General features: G+C 43.7%; 1 protein-coding gene across 2 annotated transcripts in view; it reads right to left on the bottom strand.

The window, feature by feature from the left end:
* The window catches only part of RNLS (renalase, FAD dependent amine oxidase), a 177,760-nt gene that overhangs the window by 127,876 nt on the left and 30,479 nt on the right, over positions 1 to 19,405 (bottom strand). The gene's annotated exons all lie outside the window — the stretch shown is intronic.

Genomic DNA, 19,405 nt, shown 5'->3' with positions numbered 1-19,405 from the left:
TTGTCGGGTTCCCTTTCGAGTCACCTCCAGACTCCATTTTCTTCATATACATGTGTTAGCCTTGATAACAGGGTGTAAGTCAGGACTAGTGCAGTGGTTCTCAAACTGTGGGTCCTGACCCCAAAGTGGGTCCCAACCACCTCAGCATGGGGTCACGACTCCATGTTGCTGGCCATGAGACTAATGTGTTTGTTGAGGGGGGACAGGGGATAACTCATTAAGTAGACACCCTCTGCTTCCCTCTTCCATCCCCTCATTACCCACTGTCTCCCTGTCACAATAGCGGTGACTTTATTTCACTGACCACACATTTGTGGCGGCCATTCTGTGGTAACTTGCTGGGGTCCTGTAATAATATTTATTCTCTGATGGGGTCCCAGAGCAAATAGTTTGAGAACCCCTAGACTAGTGTATTAATATTTTTGTGCTCAGCTACCCATCCCACTCCTCTCTCTTTACTGGTATCTTTCCAAACCTGTTCAAGCATACAGTGATAACTCCTCTTCTGAAGAAAAAAAATAAATCGGACCCTAACTCACTCTCTCTCAGATTACTGTCCCACCTAGCTCCCATAGCCCTCCAAGCTACTTGAGATACTTGCATTCTCAAGTAGCTTGCACTGCATTTGATACCGCTGACACTCTCTTTCCATACAAACACTAGAATCCCTAGATTTTCAGGAAACAGCTCTATCCTGGTTCACCTACTTATTTAAGCGCTCTTCCAATGTTAATTTCTCTTATTCCACCTCATTTTTGCAGCCTATCAGTTGAAGTACCACAAGGCTCAGTCTTAAAGGCCCCCTTACACTTGTCCAACTTATTGACCAACAAGTTGGACCTGATTGACTCGAGATTTATCATATGTGCAGGAGGATCAATCTCTTGCAATCTCTTGGTTATACCCAATGGCACGGGATTGTGCATTAGGTCCTACACATCAGGCACAAAAGATTTTGTCAGATCAATTGACCCAATCCACCTGAATTGGGTCAAATCTAACAAAATCTCACAAGTGCCCTTTAGTCCTCTCAATCGTTCGCTCTCAATCTATATCACATATCTTGGAAAACTTATCCTGCCCACATTTGTCAACATCTGTATTAGTCCATATTACGGAATGTCTTTCTGGCATTTCACCTTGGATGTCCTCTTGCCACCTCACAAGTAATATTTTTAAAACAGAATAATATTTCCACTAACCAATAGTGGAACCATGAAGAGCCACACAACAGGTGGTCAGAATACACACAGGCATGGGTCTATCTCAGGCTGTGCAATACTAAGTAAAGGCATGTTAAAAAGGATCAAAAAAATTGATCAAAGAAGCAAGTATAGCTTGTGTCAATTTTGTAGGGTGTTTTATGTCCTTTGATCCTATGTAACAAGCAACTGCAACTGATCTGCTATACTGTAGAAAGGTTATCTAAAAGTAGAACAAATGTACATCTATTTGTAGGTCATATATATATATATATATATATATATATATATTATCCAATTGATTAAAAAAGTTTTTATTGCACGCAAATAGAAAAAAAAAAGGCTGGGGTTACGTACCGAGGGTGGTAGCACAAGACACAGCAGTTGTACATCATACAAAACAGTGCACAGCACCTTAACAGTGATGGAGCTGTTACACTTGCCTGGACTCCACAATCACAATGTGCTAGGCCATAGAAACATAGAATTTGACGGCAGATAAGAACCACTTGGCCCATCTAGTCTGCCCCTTTTTTAAACATGTTACCTCAACCATATTTGAGCCTTATTTTTTTGTAAGGCTATCAATATGCCTATCCCAAGCATGTTTAAATTGTACTACTGTATTTGCCTCTACCACCTCTGATGGGAGGCTATTCCACTTATCTACTACTCTTTCTGTGAAGTAATTCTTCCTCACATTTCCCCTGAATCTTCCTCCCTCTAGTTTCAGTGCATGTCCTCGTGTTCTGCTGCTCCTCTTCCTGTGAAGAATGACTCCCACGAAAACCTTGTTAAAACCCTTGATATATTTGAAAGTTTTTATCATGCTCCCCTTTCCCTTCTCTGCTATAAAGTATACATATTAAGATCTTTTAGTCTTTCCTGGTATGGTTTGTGATGTAGGCCATGCACCATTTTAGTTGCCCTTCTTTGTACAGTCTAATGTATTTATATCCTTCTGGAGATATGGCCTCCAGAACAGAACACAGTACTCTAGATGAGGTCGTACTAATGACCTATACAGTGGCATTATTACTTCTTTCTTTCTACTGCTGATACCTCTCCCTATGCAACCAAGCATCTGACTTGCCTTCTTCATTGCTTTGTTACATTGCCTACCTGCCTTTAAGTCCCCTGAAATAGTGACATCTAGATCCCTCTCTTTCTCAGTAGTTTCCATTAGAGTGCCATTTATACTATATTTACTCTTTGAATTTTTGAGACCCAAGTGCAAGATTTTGAACTTGGGTACGTGACTCCAGTCTTTCCTTCCATTTGTGTGCAATAAAAACTTTTTTAGTCAATTGGTAATTGCACTATGGAGCGCATGTTTCTATTTTGTTTAGATTTTTCGACCTGCTAGATTCAGGACAACCTTCAGGTTGAGACATGGAGCAGCCGGGTGTAATTAAGCTTTGACTGCTTGAAAGAGTCATGGGAGAAAGTAGATAATCTCTGTGGAACACATACTGCTGGGACTGGTAGTTCCTTATAGACATTGCTGACAATTAACCTAATTGCATATACTGATGGGACGGTGTTCCCCGAAACGTTAATAAATAGTGTAAAAAAACTTTTGGATATACCAGTTAACAGATTTGCAATCCTCAGGCATTTTATAAACCACTATCATTTGCATATCAATATATTAACGTACAGATATACACAAGTGGGGATACATTTGGATGACAAGCAGTGGGGATACATTGGGATGACAGGCGGTGGGCATACTTACCCTCCCCCAGCCTACCCCAACCACAGCCTGACCCTAACCCTCCCTGCTAATGCCTAACCCTAAACCCCATACTCTGGCGCCTAAAACTAATCCCCCCACCCTAAACCTAACCCTCCCTCCATGCATCCTAACCCTGCCCCCCCCCCCAGCCTAACCCCAAGGCCCCCGGTAGTGCCTGCACCCCCCCCCCCCCATCCACACCCACACTTACCTAGCCTAACCCTAACACGCCCCCATATACTTGCATTCGACATCCTGGTAGACAGAATTCCTGTTCCGGCATTCTAATTAATGTCCGGATTCTAGTAACGACCTCCCGGCAGAAGTCAGAATGGTGAACAGTGACGGCCTCCCTGCCGGCGTCGGTATAGTGAACGCCGACGTTCTGACTGCTGGATACATCCTGTATTTCTGCATCCTGATGTACATTTTTGAGGAGTTGTAAAAGCTTATAAATGTCAGTAACAAAAAAATGTAATCCAGCTAAATGTCAGCCATTCATCCAGTATCTGACATTTGGCTGGCAGAACTTCAGCTAAACAAACAGGGAGCAGAAACTTAGATAATTGGAAGGGCAATAGCGATATCCTAGTAAAAGCATGTCATGTGAACATAAACAAGTGATGTTTCATGGTATGTCTCACTCTTTAAATCTATAATTTTGGATGACATCCACTTCTTGGCAAACAGCCAGAAACTAGAATAGCTATAAGACAGAAAAAAACGTTACCTTTGTCTTAACCAATAAATACAAATACAGCTACTTATGGAATATTTTTGAACAATTTATATTTTGAAATATAGATATTTATCACCTTTTCTCATTTTTCACAGATTACAAATATGTCCATATGTCACACTTAAGCCACATACACACTTGCCGATTTTTTCAGCTTGAAGTCTGCAAGTGTGTACGAGCCAGCGATTCATGAAAGCTAGCAAAGTGGCCCGTATGCTGTTTTTACCAGCATGCCTAGCGATGTTGGCTCATATTTGAGTCATGATCGCTAGGTGTGTACGCCAGCCGGTTTGAAAGATGAGAGACTTTCAACCCGGCTGACTGTGACCGCCGCTCCCCCCACCTGTCATCCGACCCAGCCGGCGCATCCATCGGCGTCTGCCCGGCTCCAGCGCATTGCACTGCAGCCTGCTCGCCCCTCTCTCCATCCGTGCTTGCCCCCCCCAGCCGTGCTCACCTCGCCCTATCCATTGGTGGCCATACACTGGCCACCAATGGATTTTATTTTTAAAGTCAGTAATATGTACATTGCTGGCACAGGCCAGCAATGTACATATTATTAGCACCACTGCCCACCAGGGGTTAAAGTGAGCCGGAACGGTACGGAACTCTGTTCCGTCAGTTCCATTTTGGAGGTGGAACAGTTCCGCCTCCATCTGCATTGCTAAAGGTGACAGCCGGGCAGAGCAGTGGGAAACCCGGATATCTCAGAGCAGATCCATCCCTCCGTGGCGCAGCCATTTCAAATGATGCACTGACTCGTGAGCCAATCTGATTGGCTCACGAGTCATTTGAAATAGCCACACCACAGGCGGATGGACCTGCTCTGAGACATCCATGTTTCCCACCGCTCTGCCCTGCTGTCTCCTTTCCCACACAATGTAGAGCACTGGGCACATTACCCCTGACACTGAGAATGTAATACCTGGCAATGAGCATGTATGTAATCGGCACTTATGTGGCATAATATGTAATGGGCATTATGTGTTTGGCATATTGTGTAATGGGCATTACCGTGTTTGGCATATTGTACAATAGGCATTAATGTGTGTGGCATAATGTGTAATTGACATTACTGTGTGCATAATCCCCTGTCCCATAAAGCCATGCCCTAAATTTCTTTTTTTTGCACTGTGGGGCATCATTTGAATTAAGGGTGGTATTATGTGGCCCACATTATTCTTTTCATGGGTGTGTGGGATAGGCCATAAATTTAAAGCATGCAGGGGGGGCGCCGAACACCCTAGCACCCACCCTGGCTGTGCCACAATGGCGGGGAAGCGAGTTCCACCACCTCACCTGGACCACTTTAAGCACTGCTGCACACCAATGCATAGTAATAATAGTAATGTAAACATTGCCGGCGCAGGTCAGCAATGTATATGTTACCGCCGCCACTGTCCCCCAATGTATATTTTGTTATGGCGGTAACATATACATTGCTGGCGTAGATGAACGGATTTCTCCCTCCGTGCATGGTAGCAAATGAAATCGTAGCCGTGCACATGGGCGGGATTTTGCCCAGTCGGAGCAGAGTGGGGTGGCTTTTACCTGTTCGCTGGGCTCCGAATATACACAGCCCAGCGATCAGTTCTGAATCAGGCCCAAATAACAGCAATGCACTGAATAAAATGGCCGCTGTTCCCACCCTTGGAATTCTAACCCAGCCCATTATGTAAATAGCCTTTTATATTAAAGATTTTCAGCAAAGTCTTTCGCCTCCTGAAAATCTCTTGGCCTTTGGGGAAAATAGCTCAGTGTGTACGCACTACTTTGATGAGAGATATATCTTTCAGAGATTTTGGCAAAGTCTTTTGAAATGAAAATCTCACCCATTCCTCTCCCATTTACATCCCTGACTTTATCTCCCTTTACACTCCCACCTGTTCTCTTTGCTCAGTCAATGCATGCCACCTCTCCTGCCTACTGATTACTTCCTCCGACTCATTCATACCAACCACATTTTTCATGTGTTGCTCCCTATAACTGGAATTCTCTGTATCTCTCCCTATTAGACTCTCCACCTCTCTACAAAACTTCAAGCGGGCTCCCAAGATACACTTCTTCACCAAACCCAGGGGCAGGATTTGAAAGGGGGGTTTCCAGACATGCCTCACACAGTTCTGCTGCACAGAAATGAAGTCACTACCGACTCCCGAGGGGAACGCTCAAGCAAGCTCCCTGAACCACGTGAGACTGTGTGAAGCAGCCTTTGAGGAGCAGATCCCCCTACAGGTAGTACGTAACAGATGCTGCAGCTATGCAGGGAGAGCTGCTGAGCTCCGGACTTATGTAGGGAGAGAAAAATAAAGTAAAAAAAAAAAAATCACCTGCTACTTGATGAATCGGTGGCCAGGGGGGGGTTCTAGGTGCTCAGAAACCCCCACTACGTGCACAAGTTAAACCCCAACACAAATCTCATCCTAAACCTCTGTTCCATGCTCACTGTCTACCCCATCTGTGTCACCCCTGTTTGTCACCCCGGTTTCTCTTTAGAATGTTAGCTCTCACGCGCAGGGCCCTCTTCTCTCGTGTGCTTTTCCTTCTCTTACTTAAACCATCTTCGACCAAATCCTGTGGTTATCAGCCACCCTCATACTTACTTATTTCATTGTTGTCTGTTGATGCAGGTATGCTGAAGTAAACTAACTTGCATTTAACTGTAATACCCCTTTCGCACAGAAAAGAAATGACCGGGTAAAATATTTCTCTGTGGGATAAAAACTGTCACAGATCAGTAAAAAGGTAAAAATGGTCACAGCTCAAAGTGAAAGTACATTGCAGAAGCCGTCATTTTGACAGGCTTTAAACTAGTAAAAAATAATAAAACCGTCTCAGAAGAGTCTATTTTTTTTAGATACACACTCCATAGCAGCATGTATCATTTGCTTACATTGCACACAAAATATTATCCACATACACCCAGCTCCCCACATCTGCACCCATCTTACAGATGCCAAACGGTTAAGGTTTTATCAATCCAGATAACAATGGGTTTGTGATGGCAGAATACATGCGGTACTGAGCCATGAACGATATTTTCCAAAAATATGTGAAGAATACAATTAAACAGAATTTGTCCTTGGGTACTAAGGCTTTAAACTTCTATGCTATTAAAATAAAGGGTTTGTGTTATTTAAAGGGTGGTCACAAATCTTGATAGACAAGAATCTAAAAGCACATTTGAACAGAATACATATAAAATCCTTTATATTATTGAGATTTATTAATATACATGTAAAACTGATGGCTTATAATAACTAAAGACTATGGGGCTTATTTAGGTTCTGGGCAAAGCAGCTATTGTACACACATCGGTTGATGTTTTCTTACAGCGCAATCACACCGAGAAATCATATGCAGAGCGAGTGACAGGAAGGCAGCATTTGGGGTGGTCAGCCAAAGGCAGGCATGTCATGGCCGTTCAGATGGCATGTTCTATGCTTGCAGAAATTACAGTAGCAGTTGCATTCTTAATTGCTGCTAGAGTGCCATCTGGGTCCTAGGAGAGCTGCTCCACCTGAATCTACGCAGGCACTGAAGGCTCTACAACAATGGTAGGCAACTGGCGCACAACAGTCCACCTCAGGATTGCAAAGGACAGAAAAGTGGACTGTCTAGAACCTCCAGAAACTAGCAGTGGCTGCAGCGGTCCCAGGAATGCACTGCAGCTGGTGTGCGGGTGACGCTAGTGGGGAGCTCAGTCAGCGCCATGTGGTGAGGCTGCGGCCAAAAAATCGCATGCGATGCGACCGACGTGATTACCGCGATTTTACATAGGGAACAATGTTAAATGGCCCAATTGACCCGATTTCACATAGGGAACAATGTTAAATGGGGTAGAAAAAGAAAGGGGGGATGAACCTCAGGCACGGTCAAAGCTGCTGTACAGGGAGTGTGTAATTCTCCCAATTATAGAGAACAAACAGAATGGGTGGGTGTACAGCGCTAGGTTTGTCTGAAAAGAATATACACTACCACATGTATATATATAAGTATAACATTTATTAATATACAAAATAATTGTAAATGAGAGCTCTCATAAAAATATACAAAAATAAAGGAAGTATTAAAACCAATTGGATGAACAGAGGCTCTCTGATGTACAAAGGAGCTCCACAGTGTATTGCACTTAGCACATTATATTTACCAAGAGGAGACTGGAAGATATGCAAATTCTCCTTGAAGGTACAGCTGTATATAGATATGTCCTTGTCCGGATAAGTGCCCAGTAGGTCCAGGTGTAATATAGGCAGTCCTTTAAGGTATATGTATACCTGGCATGTGATTGCTGATGGCTGCTGGAATGGTGAACGTCCTGGAAACAGAGGTGAACTGGTCCGGAGATAAAGTGCAGGATGCTGTGCGATCTTGGTATAGTGCAAATAGGCAATAAAGTGCAGTGGAGGGGTGCTGAAAAGCTGCTCATGAACCCATGGCGTGGAGTTGAGAATAGAAAGTGTGGCGAGCGCAGCGAGCCCGAAGCGTGGCGAGCGCAGCGAGCCCGAAGCGTGGCGAGCCCCGCGAGGGGACGCGGAACACGCTCCCGAAGCGAGCCCCGCGAGGGGACACGGATTACTTAACATGTATTCCGCGTGCGCTCGCCACGCTTCGGGCTCGTATTCCGCGTCCCCTCGCGGGGCTCGCCACACTTTCTATTCTCAACTCCACGCCGACGTGGATAGTGGGGGTATGAAAAGGTCGGAGGACGCGCACCGCCGCCCCTCGCCACGCTTCGGGTTGACGTTGATCGTGGGGTGGCGTTAACAATTGGGGGGGCCATTTCACACTTCAGGGTGGCTGTGGGCCATTTAACCTTGTTCCCTATGTAAAATCGGGTCAATTGGGCCATTTAACATTGTTCCCTATGTAAAATCGGTAATCGCGACGGTCGCATCGCATGCGATTTTTTGGCCGCATGCGATGCGACTGACGCGATTTACATTTTACCATGCATTTCTATGTAAAATCGCGGACATCGCATCGGTCGCATCGCATGCCATTATAATGGCATGCGATGTACATGCGATGCCCGCGATGGGCGCCGTTCTAGGAAACAAGTACCTGATAATATTTTTTATATTCTGTTATGTAGTGCTGTCCCTGATGTCACTCCCCCCCTGTCCCTATTTCCCAGCTGTCCCTCTCTCTGTCCCTAAATTTTGGCTCATACTGTGGTGCATAATGTTAATTTTGAATCATACCCTGTGGCACACTTTGCATTGTGGCTCATGGTGTGGCATAATGTGAATTCTGGCTCATATTGTGGGACATAATGTGAATTTTGGCATAATGTGAACTGTGTAAGGGGCTTATTGCAGTGAGATGGGAATATTTTGCACAGGGGGAGACACCGGTAGATCACCCGTAAGTAAGAGTACAAAAAGTAGATCCCAGGCTACAAAAATCCGGCCACCCCTGGTCTAGATTATATTGGTGCTGAAACTTATACTTACATTTTAAGGAATGTAGTATAAGTTTCAGAACTAAAATAAAACTGTTTATTAATTACATTACAGATATTTGATTTTGTGGACCTCGATTAAAATAATTAGAAATATCCGGACTCCATTAAAAACTACTTCCCGCCCCCTGCTATACAACAAAACTGATTTGCAACCATGGAACCAATGTTTCCGTAATTCTACGCTATTGGACAGAAATGAAGGGATAGCTGTGGGTGCCTCTATGCTCATGTTAGCTTCTGCTCATATTAGCATAGAATCATGATTGTGTATGGCAAAAGATAGCCACGGCAGCAGCAAGAACAGCAGCACCTGAATTAGGCCCTTTGTGTCAACTCGTAATAAACAGTTTTAAACCAATACTTATTAACAGTTTTATCTTAAACTTCCATTAGCAATCCTTAGAACTGGATTCCATTTCTATTGTGTACATAAAATTTGAGGCCTTTCATGACAGGTTTATTTAAATAATACCACTTTCACATTGCAAACCCGGGTCCGACCTGGAATTTTGAACTTGGACAAACTGCACTTTTGACCCAAATCCAAGTCACCCATGTAAACACTATGGATCTCATTTAATATTGACATTTTCTGGCTTACAAAGATCATGCCTTCCAACATTGATGAATGGGGAGGAGGGACGCTTCGTGTGCCGGAGGCACAAACCCAAAATTTGGGGTGTGTGGCCTCGTGAGAAGGGGCGTGGCATATTGCCACGAGGCCACGCCTCCATTCAAGCCACTGAGGGGGCATGGCTAGCAGCTCTCTGAGCTGCTGGCTATGTCCTCAGACTGTTGGGCTGCATGAATAGACGTTGTGCACATGCGCACAGCGTCTATTCACAGAAAACAAGGGGGGACTCCCAACTGGCCCCCCACACCGTGGGACATTCCCGTGCAAAGCGGGACAGTTGGGAGGTATGCAAAGATGAACTGTCAGAAGGATACAAAGAGGCTTGGGAACTGCTTATAGCACTGTAGCAATTATGGCTGACGGATTGCATGTTTGTAGCCCTCAGTTCTTGATTCATTGTCCACTATGGCATCTTTGACATCATTTGCCTGCATATCTCAGCCGTCGTCCGCCCCCCCCCCCCCCCCCCCCACACACACACACAGACACACACCCACACACACCCTGATCATCAACATCTCCATCACCTAATGTTGCCTTGACAACTCAATGTCTGCAGTGTGCTGCCTGCGTGTTCACGGCTTATTGGCTGCTGACATCATTAAGGGAGACACAGGAATGGCCTATCAGCATCATTTGCTGATTGCCGGATGAGTAACTCAGGTCAGACTTTTTTACACTGTACATAGACCCGGGTCCAAAATGTGTTTAAGCTCGCTTCAATCATGGGCTGCTCGACCCAGGTTATTTCACTTTGGCACTTTTACACTGCGTCAAGACACAGGTTGACCCAGCAATAGCCCAGGTTATTTTGGCAATGTGAAAGGAGTATTACTTATTTATTTAGCTTGGAGGTGGCTGTTTAAATTAAGATAAGCTAAAATAGAATTGCGTTGGAATGTGCTTTTTCTTATGTGTTTTGGCATTACTCAGGTTTTCAGCAACTTGTCATCGCTAACCTCTCCTACTGGAGCTAATCAAAAATCTGGGAAGGATGAATCAGAACTAAATACCAGATAAAAATATATTTTTTACAAATTCACATCATAGATCTTGCCTGAACTCAAAGTCAGGTGGGAGGGAAATCCAAGGTAACAACATAATTAACTGAGAAGTAAATCCATTAATAACAATTCTCTCAGAATAAAAAAAATATTTACTGCCATCTGTACACAGGGCCTCAAATTCATACTTGAATGCCAGACAAATTTGTTCTCAAAATGGGCAAAACCATGCTGCACTGCAGGTGGGTAAAATGTAATGTGCAGAGAGAGTAATGTGGCATATAGCCAGGGCAGCAGAGCCTCCATGCTGAGCGATGTAGGGTAGCACAGATCGCTGGCACAGATGCGATGCACCAACAATGTATGATGAGATCTGTCATGCCAGTATTCACTGGTGACTAGAGCACTGGCAATATCGAGCAAAGGGAACGCCCCAACTGCAGAGTCTCCAGATCCATCCACCATAGCAAGGACTCCCTTGTCTCCCGAGACAGTAACAACCTTTCTTGCTTCATGGTCTTTCAATTCCCTGACCAACATGAGAGAATGTTCCACTGAAAAATCCTCGAGTGAAACCTTGCAAACTGGTGTCTCAAAGGTTGCCACCATCTTGCCGATGGAGACTGCAGGATTAACCGTACCAAGTGCCGAATGTCCACTGCCTTGGATTCTGGTAGAAACACTCAATGTAAGTGTGTGTGTCCAAAATCACCCCCAGAAACTGTGTGGGTGTCAAATGAGACTTTGGTAGGTTCAACAACCAGCCCTGGTCCTGAAAGAACTTTGTCGCAATGGCCAAATGTTTCTGTAACATCTCTGCTGACCCTGCTTTGAACAGGAGGTCGTCCAGGTAAGGGATAATTACTATTCCTTTCCGCCTAAGGGCCGCTGCCATGACAACCATCACTTTTGTGAAGACCCTCGGCGCTGTGGCCAGACCAAAGGTTAGAGCCTGGAACTGCAAATGGGTTTCCCCTATCGCGAACCTTAGCAACGACTGATGTTCCTTGAAGATAGGCACATGCAAATAAGCATCCTGGTCCACTGATGCCAGAAATTCTCCCGATTCTATGCTTAACAGCACGGACCAAAGAGATTCCATGCAAAAATGGTCCACCCAAAGATGCAGGTTTAAAGATTTCAAATTTCGAATGGGTTGGAATGATCCATCCCCAAAAGATTTTGTCGCATGCGAGCCTCTCACAGTAAAAGAGTAGGGAGAAATCTTCTTGGGGGGGGGACCCCTGAGATTTATCTTGTACCCCTGGTAGATGATGGAATAAACCCAGGGGTCCGTAGCGGCAAGACTCCACCTGTCCCGAAACTGCAGCAGGTGACCCCCCACTCTAAAGCCAGAACGGGGAGTCTCCAACCCGTCATGCAGAGGACTTATCCTCTGTTTTGGACATGTTTCTTAGCGAAGGCCCCAAAACGTGATCTGGGTGCCCTCCCCTTACTGGCTGGAAACTTTCCTCTTCCTTTTTGTCCTCTGTTGGAACCCCCCCCCCCCAAAAGAAGGAGTGAAAGGACGGCTTAAAGGCCCCAACTTGAAGTAGTGGGAAGAAAGGTACTCTTCCCTCCTGTGCCTGCTTTATGATGAATTCTAACTCCGATCCAAAAAGAAGCTCTCCCTTAAAGGCCAACGTCTCAAGAGAGTTCGCTGTCTGCCTCCCAAGCTTTAAGCCAGAGGGCTCTCCTTGCAGATATTGAAGCGGCCAACACTTTTGCGGCCCATCCTAGCCCCTTCTTCCCCAGCCTCACAGATATATTCTGCCGCACACCTAAGCTTTTCAGCCAGTGTGAAAGCTTCCGAATCTGGCTGGAGCTGATTACCTAGGGCCTCAGCCCATTTAATCATGGCCTTGGATACCCAAGCAGAGGCAATAATGGGGCGAAGTGTAAAGCCCACCCCTTCAATTACCGCCTTAAGGCATCCTTCCACCTTTTTGTCCACTGGGTCCTTAAAGGCCACACCGCCTTGAACAGGTAATGGCGTGTTAGCAAACCTCTTTGACATAACAAGCTTTTTGTCAGGAGATTTCCAAGCATCACCTAGGAAGGAAACCATGCCCTCGACCAAGGGAAACGTCACAGTATCCCGGCAAACCTTCTTAAAGACACAGTGTGTAGGAACCTCCTCAGAAAAGTTCAACGTCTGTTTAACTGCAATAATCAAATCCTCAATTCCAGGAACAGAGGCTTCAACTTCCTCTGACTGGTCCCAAATGGTATCGCCTGCACATGCACCCTCCTCATCTGAGTCTAGACTTAACAGGGGAACTGTGGATAAAGGGTGTCTAGGATAATTATTTTCAGAGGACTTGTTCCATAAATGCATTCATTTTCTGGACGATCTGAGCAGTGTCCTGCATGACCTGCAACATTAAAGGGTCCCCCTGAGATGGGGCCACAGAACCCCCAGAAGTCTGTGAGGATGCAAAAGGGCCAGGAGATTTAACCAGGTCATCTCTCTGCCTATTTAAAGCCTTCACTAGGGCATACATAGACCTCCCAAACGCCACTGCCCACGCAGGTTCAGACTGCTCAGGCCTCTAGGGTTGTTCTCCACTGGAGACAGACTCACATGAGGGGCACAAACCCCTCTGATCCATCTGTTTACATGTCAATTTAACACCCCAAAATCTGCAGTTAATTAACAAGACAGGCACTCCCTACCCACAGCAGCAGGACCACACCCTTCAGTCATGGTAAAAATCACAGTGCACAATGTCAGACAATTTGCACAAAGCAATATGTACTGTGTTGATTGTCTGGAATCTATGCTCAAGGCCGAGCTTCATATGACAGATTGGTTGTTTAAACTGATACCTGTGATCCGCAGTTTGTGTCTGCACACCAAGACTTATGATGCATAGACTCCAACTTACTACTGTGTAACGGTCTCCCAAACCACAATGTGTTGAATTCAGTTGTGCTGTATTTCTTATTGAAAATAATAAAATGTTTATTAAAAAAAAAAAATAAGGTGGCTAAAGCACAGGAAACAACTGTGCGTTCTACAGAGACATCAAAAATACCTATGGAGAGACCAAGTGTGTCGGCGGTTGTGAAGTCTAGGCCTGCTACCTCGGTGCAACCTTTTGGCCTAAAAACAATATTGTGAGGTGTGAAGTGATCGGAATAGGCTGGAAATGAGTGGAAATTAATGTTATTGAGGTTAATAATACTGTAGGAACTGAAAAAAACCCTGTGATTTTGGTTATTTGATCCAAAACCAAAATCTGAAAGGGTAGTTTTGGCAAAACCAATCCAGATCCAAAACAGGAAGGGAGATCCATATCCAAAAAACAAACAAAAAAAAAAACACAAAAAGTGTTCAGTGCACATCTCTAGTTTTTCCACACAGTTCCAGAAAAAAAAGAATTAAGAGGAAGCAGCAGCTTTCTTGTATATTCATTGCTTAGCTTTAAACATCTCTACAACTTTCATGAGCTGTATTTTCCCTCTACACACACACACACATATATAATATGTATGACAAATATATTGCATAAATATATTCTGCAGTCTCATACTCGACATGTCAGTATGAAACCATATTGTTCCCTCTCATTCCAAAAAGGCTATGCCACTCACATGTCAAATTAGATGCATTCATTTAATTTTCCAAGAAAGGCATCCTAATGAGCATGGTTTATGTCAAAATACACAGGGACAAAAAGTTACCCACTAAAAAAAAATAGCAAAAAGCAGCAGATCCCAGTGAAAGGGAACAGCATGTCTTAGCCATGCTGAAGGTTTTCCTTTCCTTTCTGTTGACTTTGGCGGTCTCTGGATTTTCTCAATGAAAACAGACACTTGGCTTTATGCGCTGCATTAAAATTTTGAGCATGATGGAAAACATCCTGACACATTCATGAACAGCTTTCTTTTAATCAGGGGTCATGCAAATGGTCTTAAAATCACACACATGCTCTGGGCTTAATGATCTGTACCTGCCAGCACATGTGTAAATCATGTCAGGCTTATTTAGTACCAAGGTGAATTTAGCTACTAAGCCAATCTAGAACTTGTGTTACATCACTTGTCCATTATATACGTGAAGTCTTAAGAAGCTATACAAAACATCGTGTCTTTTTCATTCCTCTCATGCTTTTAAATATGCAATTGAATCTTCACTAGTGGATCATGTTCCATTCGCACCTGATTGGGCAAATTTGGCAAGGTCTCATCCTCCACCAGAGTTTGCAGAGGTGGTAGGAGTCTTCTATTAGCGATAAGTGCAGCGGCATTGTAAAACAATCCTTCATGAATGGATATCTCCCTTACCTTCAACTTTTCCATTCTTTAAATGTAAACTATTCTATTTATATCATATGGACTGGGTCAAAGTCAGCCAAAACAAAGATTCAAAAATTGGCAACTTCTTTGCAGTTTGGGAACGTTATATTTCTATACTATTGGAGGATATGAGACAACAAATCTATCAAAGTCTACAAAATACATCCTGGTATTTATTACATCTTATAAATAATAACCCTACCATATGTTCGATCCAACCCTATATTAACCCTCTATATGTTTGGGTTGTGGATCAGGGGGGGGGGGGGGCAAAGTCCTAAGTTGAGAGAGAGTATATATTTTTCTTTTACATTTGTTATCTATTTATTTTCTTTTTGATTGACTATGTTTTTGTAACATTCCTGTTCTAATCTATTCACAAGCACAGCTTTACAAGTCTCTGTGTATATTACCATTCTGTTACTCTTTTGTGTTGGAAAAGACACCACCATGAAAATATCACTTTATACGGTGTATTTTATTATACATCATACAGTGCTTTAATACCAAAAATATTTTTGAAAAAAAAAGTATGCAGTTGAAGCAAATATATACAGTAGTAGGAAGTAGGCCTAAAAAAACCAGGAAGGGAATGTGGTTCACACTCCCTTCCTAGTTTTAAGTCACAGATCTCTGATACCATAAAGTAGTCTGTAAAGATACCTTTATAAGTGTAACTTGCTTCACATTGGTGTAAGTACGGTACGTCTACTTCCACTACAAAGATACGCATACTAGAAAATGAGAGGATTATGAGCCTGATTCATTGTTGATCGCACATCAGCTGATATGCGCATATGGACTGTAACGCACATGCACAAGGCTGAATAGCGTCCAAAAATTTTTATGGACTGTGAACGCAATAAGACCTGAGGCTGGCGTTAGGGGGTGGACGCCTGTCTTTTTCAGGGAGTGTCCCAAAAAAAGGAAGGTTTGCCCAGGCGTTTTAAAGCAGGGTTTGTGACATCAGCACCGGCCTCATTCAGCCTGAAGCAGATGGACGGTTGGGTCAGACTTACTCACGTTTGCACAAGTGTTGAGAGAAGTTCACAACAACCCCCTAACTCACGCCTGGATCCAGGTATGGAAAGTTAGGGTAGGTGACCCATCAGAGACCCATCATGTCACCTTAATGGGACCCACGCTACACTTCAAAAATATTCACTCAAAAGAGTGTAAACATTTTTTTAAATAACTATTTCATTGTTGTTTGGGGCAAATAATAAACTTTGGCTTATTACATTATGTTATTATTTCTCCATTTCAATCAAGCGCTCCTAAAAACCAAATATTTCCAAACAAAATTTGCAGTAAAAATAATTAGATGGATCGTGAATTTTAGTATGGCTTAGGAAGTGATAGCAATTTGTGATATTTTCGCAATTAATTTGCAGATTTGCACACGGCGGGTTTCTTTCTGTCTGGGCGGCAGCTAACTACTCAGCGAAGAGTTCTGAATCTGGCCCCAAGTCCGTGATATCCTCCACTGAAATTTTTATGTTGACACCACTTCTTTTGGAACCTATTACAATATGGCCCTTATTCAGATCTGATTGCAGTACAAATTTGTTCTCAAAATGGGCAAAACAATGTGCACCGCAGTAACATGTGCAGAGATAGTAAAATTTGGGTGGGGTATGTTGAAACTGAAATCTAAATTGCAGTGTAAAAATAATGCAGCCAGTATTTACCCTGCACAGAAACAAAATAACTCACAGAAATCTAACTCTCTATACATGTTACATCTGCCCCACCTGCAGGGGGTTATTCTAGTTCACTTGCAAAGGCACAATCCCTCTCTAATGGACAAAACCATATGCACTGCAGGGGGGCAGATGTAACATGCACAGAGAGAATTAGATTTGGGTGGGGGTTGTACTTCAAAATTATATCTATACTGCAGTGTAAAAATAAAGCAGCACAGAAACAATAAAACACCATCTAACTCTCTCTAAAGTGATTGTATTGGAATATATGCAACAGGCTGTGGGTTTCATTCATATGCATGTATTTATGCATGTATAATGGAGGGACAGTAGATGGCAATATACTGTGATCTGTATTGTGTGTCTGCTGTTACAGTATATTCAGGGCCTGGCCCTGAAGAAGCTAAACTGCGAAGCGCGTGTCGGCTAGCGGTGCGCAGGCAGTTGTGCTGTTTTGTTATTTTCTTTACAAATGTATTTTGATTGATGTACCGCAGTGTGCTGTCTTGGAAGCCCTTGTAAGGGCTACAACTCACACCTGTACCACAGTGAGAACACCCCACCTTGGGAGTTCTCACTTTCACTGACACCCCTTAATTGGAAGCTATCAGTGGTGGCTGTGTTTCCCCTGGTCCACGGACAGGGACACACCCCACCCTAGAATCCACACCAACAGCTGGCTTATCATTCTGCCACACTACCGGGTTTCCTGGGGTTGAGGTCTCTCTGCTATATTGACAGATGAGACACGCCATTATCAGACCCTAATGGTACAGCTGTTAGGTGTCTGTGTCTGGTTATATATACAGCACCTCAGATTTTGAAAGTCAGATAAGGTACATTGAGATGTGTGAACTCCTGACAAAGATGTGGAGCCACTAGAGGTTTGCAGACCCAGCTCCTCCTGGCACCCCATAAGTTCTGATAGCAGGTGGAAATTGTAGATCCACTGCACGAACGGGGGCAGCCACGCACTGTACAATCACCACACGTTACAATAAACAGTATTCAGCCACACCTGTCTGCCACCTTTGTTTTAAAAAGTGTGTTACCCCACCTCTGTATGTTATGCTTGTTTTTTTAATCATTTTCGCAGCCTTTTAAAGAATACTAATAAAAGTTATATTTTACTTATTTCCTGTGGTGCACCCACAAAAGGACACTCTTTTTTCTCTTCTCTTCTTATGCTCTCAATTTAACCCCTTCCCGACATTGCCTTTTTTGTTAATTTTTTTTTTTTTCCTCCTTGCGTTCAAATAAGCGTAACTTTTTTAATTTTCCGGCTATATAGACACATGAGGGCTTTTTTTTTGCGGGACAAGTTGTACTTTGTAATGGTACCATTTACTATACCGTATAATATTCTGGGGAATCAGGAAATAATTCAATGTGGGGTAAAAAAAACAAAAAACGCCATTCCACAATTTTGCGCTGGTTACGCTTTTTTTGGAGTTCATAGTTCGTTTAAAATGATGGGTTATCTTTATTCTATGGGTCGTTACGATTCTGGTGATACCAAACTTATATAGTTTTCGTTATGTTTTACCACTAAAAAAAAAAATAGCAACTTTTACGGTTTTTCTAATTTGCGTCGCCATGTTCTGCGGCTTATAACTTTTTTATTTTTCCACCTACGGACCTGGGTGAGGGCTCATTTTTTGCGGGCTGAAGTGTACTTTTTAATTAATACCATTATGGGATATGGGCGACTTTCTGATCTCTTTTAGTTATTTTTTTTTGGGTAGGCGATGCGACCAAAAAACGTAGTTTTGGCGTTGGGAATTATTTTCCGTTTACGCCTTTAACCGTGCGGGATAACTAATGTTATATTTTAATAGATCGGACTTTTAGGAACGCGGCGATACCAAATATGTTTATTTTTTATTTATTTTTATTTGTGAAATGGGGAAAGGGGGGTGATTTGAACTTTTAATATTTTTTTATTTTTTTTTTATTTTTAAACTTTATTTTTTTTTTTTTTTACTTTTACTACAAGGCCCCCTAGTGTACTTGACCACTAGGGGGCGCAATCGCCTGTACTAGGTTCAGCCATAGAGCTCTATGGCTGAACATAGTGATTTTCAGCACTTTCTATTACATCCTGCCTTAGGCAGGATGTAATAGGAATGCTGACACGGCCAGCACAGGGGTCTACATTAGACCCCTGGCTACCATGGCAACCGATCGGCACCCTCCGATCTCGCCGCGGGGGGCCGCGATCGGCGCCGGAGGGGGGCGCCCCCCCTCCGATCAGCTATTTAAGCACTGCGGGCGCTTTGCCCGTGGTGCTTAAAGGGTTAAACGGCCACGATCGGCGAACTCGCCGCTCGTGGCCGTGAGAGCAGGTGCCTGGCTGTAATATACAGCCATTACCTGCTCTCTTTCAAGCCAGCTCACTCCGTGAGCTGGCTTGATTCCCCCGCAACCGACATATGACGTAAATGTACGTCATATGTCGGGAAGGGGTTAAGTGTCCAGAGGTAGCACACCCCTGCCCATACAGGTGAACATAGAAATTCTATTTCAGGGGTCCATCTAAATTTAGTCTTGCGCGATTGACCAAAAACCCTCCCGTTTCCGAACACCTGTGACTATCTTTTATATGATGCTGAC

This window comes from Crinia signifera, chromosome 6 (genome assembly GCF_055691185.1).
Source record: "Crinia signifera chromosome 6, ASM5569118v1, whole genome shotgun sequence".
NCBI lineage: Eukaryota > Metazoa > Chordata > Amphibia > Anura > Myobatrachidae > Crinia > Crinia signifera.
This window is presented reverse-complemented; position numbering and strand designations above follow the sequence as displayed.